Here is a 4,633-nt window from a genome sequence, read left to right as displayed (position 1 = left end):
GTGATGCCCAGCAACCCGACACAAACACGTTCTATTAAACGTTTTTTTAAAGGTGAAGAATATACATTTCCACTTCCGTGTCGATTCTTGTTGTAGAGGAAGCTCAGTCGAGCAAATACCACATTCCAAGTTTCCAACCTCAAATTAAACAGATGAGAACATCAACTGAAAAAAGGAACTGATTGATGTATATACTAGTGTAAAACTCACTCTAGTACAAAAATTTCCTTTAGTCATGGTAATTTACCGTGTCCAAAAGTCTATAGTCATGGTATTTCATTTCTGAAAAACCGTGACCAAATGCTGCGTGGCCAAAAGTCTTACCATTTGGTCACGGTGAATTTCGTGGCTACTTTGTATAATCCACCGTGTCAACATATTCATTGGACACGGACATTGACAGTACACCGTCACAAAGTTGCTCTTCGGAACAGGATGCTGCAACAACCCGAGACCAAACCAGTTTATTAGACACGAATTTCTATATTTACCGTGACCAATTTGTAAATTGGTCTAAGATCCCATAGACATTCACGATGTCCAAACCATGAAAGAATATATAAGATCATTTGGATTTTAGGCATGAAACACAATCAGAATAGGAAAACAATAACAAATAATTTGAATGAAATTGCCAAACATGGCATTGAATCTGATAATATCGTGAAAAACCAATAAGATTTTACATCTATGTTGACATATGGATTCTACTTGAGTTAATAATAAGGAATACATATCAATGAAATTAGGAAGAATCAAAACATGTAAACGCGTTGGCATAAAAGAGTCGGAAGGGAAGCCTCCAACAATGTTTCAGAATACCAACTCCACTTTCATTATGTGTCTACTCGGCACTTGCTTACTGAAGATGCTTGTCCAAGCTAACACTGCAAGGGCTCCTCCAAACTCTGTTGCGAGGATGTCACTTGGCTTTAAAAGAAGAGAACATAAAGAAATGTGTACTTGTCAAGTTATAATACAATATCTTAAGCTGCACAATTGCCAGAAACATCTTCTCACCACAAATACAAAATAGGCTAAGAAATAACTTAATATATCATGGATTTATCAGTTGGACTTTAACCTGAAGAAACGCGGTTGACATCTTCTTTTTAGCTTCACAAGATGGGAAACAACTCATTTGTTTGGGGCTCTCCAAGCTGGAATTTGTCGACTGGTATACTCATCACAGACTACTTATCAGAAAGGCACAACAATGGGATACCAGTCTAAGATCGGAAAACTCAACATGATTAAATTACCAAGGCTTCATCTTCGCTTAACATAGTGGGATAACCAGCTAGCCCAGATGTAAACCATTTAGAAAGTTGATCCACACTTCACGTTACATACATGGGATCATCTGTAAAAGTTATTTCTTTAGTTAACATTCATCATTTAATTCTAGTTAGCATCCTTATGAATGATGATGTATACAAATTTGTATCGAGGTAGGATGGTGGACGAGAGAATAAGTTTTAATTCTAAAGTATATGCTGATGTAAGTTTATTTATAGTTTTGACTGCCACATTCTTACAGAGAGCTACAGTAAATTGTTATTCATGGAAGTTAAACTAATCGCAAAAAAATGTATAACAAACTATTGTTTGGAATAAAATCATAGTATGTCAACTTATTGGAATATAGGTCCCTGATAACAAATTATGTATTGCATATTGGACGGGTTTGCAACATACCCTAGTTGAATATAAGGAAACATATCGTCAACTTCTTCTTTTTCTTTGCCATCAGACACTTGTGGTTGCACAAGATAGTCCCATAAAACAAGTTTAAATGCATGGTTTACATAATAAAGAAAAAAAAGAAGAATAATGATTCAATCCACACCTGAAAGACTTGTATGGCCAGTTTTCCATTTCGTTGAGCAACCAATCTCTTATCACGGTATTTGCAGATCTTTGGTGCTGAGGGTGCCCGGAAAAAAAAAGATCATGTAATAACTATAGAAGGTCTAAATTGATAAAATGTAGGCTTATAAACATACCTGTCAGAATGAACTCAGTTTTCACCTCAATCAAATGCAACCATCAGGCTTATCGTCATCAATAAAAGCTTTAAGTTTGGTTGTGGCCCGAATCTACAGACGAGAACAACTCCACATATCAGATAAAACAACGTACAATAACCATTAATAACAAAAATGGCCACAATAAAAACACAACTGAGACATAATGCGAAAACAAATAATAAGCCAGATTAAAGTTGGCTGCCCATCCTAGTATGGATGGTCAACCATAAGCTTGAAAACACCTTCGACAGCAATAAGCATCGACTTACAGTTTTTGTAAGACAACAATGGTGGATGTAGAGGATATAAAGTGAATCTTCATTCCAAACTAACTTTCTATTCCATTAACAAGTTATAGCATTATTTAACGATTCTCAGCAGTTCATCCCACTAAAATAAACTCAGCATGTACGAAAGGGATTTACAGTTTAAAAAACTTGCATCAATTTCTTTGATTGGGTATGGTGCATCCAAGTTTTATGATAATTCAGATAAACGAATTGTGTATGACAAGTGGATGAAAGACAATGCAGGAGACATGTAATCACACAACTTAAATATTCAGATAAAATACATAACAACGAAGCTACGAAGATATTGAATATCACAGCTGGGGATATAAGAGTTACCTGCAACTAAACGACATAAAACTGAATGACAAAAAAATTGCGCTTAAAAACTCATTTGAAAAGGCCTTTACAGGTGGATTGCCACAAAATCAAATCAAAGTCAGATTAGGTTTAGGCAAAGCACCAAGGAAGAAGGAGAGTAATCACATGAACAAATATGTGTACTTTTACTAGAGCTTCAGGAATCAAAAAAAGAACAACACTACCACAAATCTTTCGGAATGCGAACCCACGCATTTGTCTTTGCAATTTGATATATATGACAAAGCCAGACAAACTTTGTCATCGATGCTGCGTGCTGGAAGCTAACCCATCCTTGACAACCATCTAATTCTGGGAGAGAGACAAAGTCTTCTATATCAACTTCATCAATCTTGCACATCTTAACGGTGCATTTCTACACAAAAATAAATCAAAGCATAAGTTTTACTGCTAATACAATAATACAGACACATATCTTTGAGGGGATAAGCTACCTGGAAAAAAAATTCATCCCCTGTACATCCCTCATCCCTGCAATAGTACCAAAACTCATAAGATCTGAACACCACTAATTTTTGTTTAGGCCAATCTTTCCCCATGTTGTAACCCATTAGATAAGAACAAATTCAGTGGTTAACTGCACGAATGCATTACTAAAGTACCAAAGGCGATCAAAATTGGAAAATAATTTGCCATGAAATCAAATAAAAAAATCCTAAAATACAATGAATTATCTGATTTTACAGTTAACCAGCGAGTCCAAAATCTTGATAAAAACATCACAGTCTTACCATAAAAAACCCAAGCCGCTTAAACTTGATCGAACATCAGTTTCAGTATCAAATTGGTATGCCCTAAATCCACAAAGTAACAACAAAATACTCGTGATCCACAAAACAAAAACATAGAAATAGCAAACCGCACTGTTTACTGCGTACCCTATCAATTTGAAGCATAAATGTTTTTTTCTGAACTAGGTATTAGAGATCTATAGAGAGACCAAATAAACATCGATTGACTGACTGGGACTTCCTATTCAATCTCCAAAAGGAAAATGAAATCAGATAAATTAAGGTTTTTATTTTAGATCGAGCGACGGAGAGAAGAAGAAGTGGAGAGGAATATGATGGCCCCAAAAATGTGGGCGGAGGTTTAGTAGATCGTGGGAGTGTAGAAGTTGGACTTGGGTTAAGAAACCGAAGTACTTCTAATTTTTAATCGTGCGTGGATAATGTGAAGCGGTGTAAATAAGACACGAGGGGAACATACCCGTATCCAAAGAGATACGTTATGGCCACGGAACCTATATACCCGGGACAAACAAAACTTTGGTCACGTTTATAAGTAAAACCGTGACTTGGGCAACCGTGACTAAAACCATGGTTGCATCTCATTAGGTTTTTTACATGTCAAGACACAAAATTTGATCTGATATTTAAACAGTTTGCTGCCTGAACAGAAATATCAAAAACAAAACCAAAAAAATTAAAAAATTAAGTTTTTTCTTTTTTTTTGAAGCATGTATTTATTAAAGAAATTAGGAGGAAATTAAACGAGGGTATTTTGTACCCATGGAATCGTTCAGTACAATTTGACTAATGAAACTTGGGATTGCCTGTTCCCATATTTTGGTTTCAAGATTTTCTGTCTGGCTTCCTTCCGCTGCGTGATTGTCAAGTCCGTCAGCCGCTTGGTTTCCCTCTTTGTAGTTGTGTTGGATGGTTGTGTGTGGTATGTGATTGATATGATGCTTTATTTCTGCTATCATTCACTATAAATACCACGTTGGTGATGTAGGTGAGGTAACAAAGCGTATTAAATTTTCAGAATCTGTCTCGAAAAGGACTTTCATCCATTGTCTTTTTGTCGCGGTTCTTGTGGGTAGTAGAAGCGACCGGGTTTCTGTAATGAATCCAGTAGTAATTCCTAGTGGTTGCGCGAGAGCCATGCTGAATTTTTCTTCTGAATTCCTGCAAATGAAGCCCGCCCCAG

General features: G+C 36.2%; 1 long non-coding RNA gene across 2 annotated transcripts; it reads right to left on the bottom strand.

Moving 5' to 3' along the window:
* Positions 1 to 626: 626 nt before the first annotated feature.
* Positions 627 to 3,772, bottom strand: LOC113328609. Of its 2 annotated transcripts, XR_003349475.1 has the most exons (6): positions 3,433 to 3,772; positions 3,136 to 3,172; positions 2,007 to 3,056; positions 1,850 to 1,926; positions 1,085 to 1,363; positions 627 to 930 (listed from the first exon to the last, which is right to left on the bottom strand). It is a non-coding gene; the product is annotated as an uncharacterized LOC113328609 (long non-coding RNA). The 2 variants fall into 2 exon arrangements; XR_003349474.1 differs by having other exon boundaries at positions 632 to 1,363.
* Between the last annotated feature and the right edge of the window lie 861 nt (positions 3,773 to 4,633).

This window comes from Papaver somniferum, unplaced genomic scaffold, assembly GCF_003573695.1.
Source record: "Papaver somniferum cultivar HN1 unplaced genomic scaffold, ASM357369v1 unplaced-scaffold_111, whole genome shotgun sequence".
Lineage (NCBI taxonomy): Eukaryota > Viridiplantae > Streptophyta > Magnoliopsida > Ranunculales > Papaveraceae > Papaver > Papaver somniferum.
This window is presented reverse-complemented; position numbering and strand designations above follow the sequence as displayed.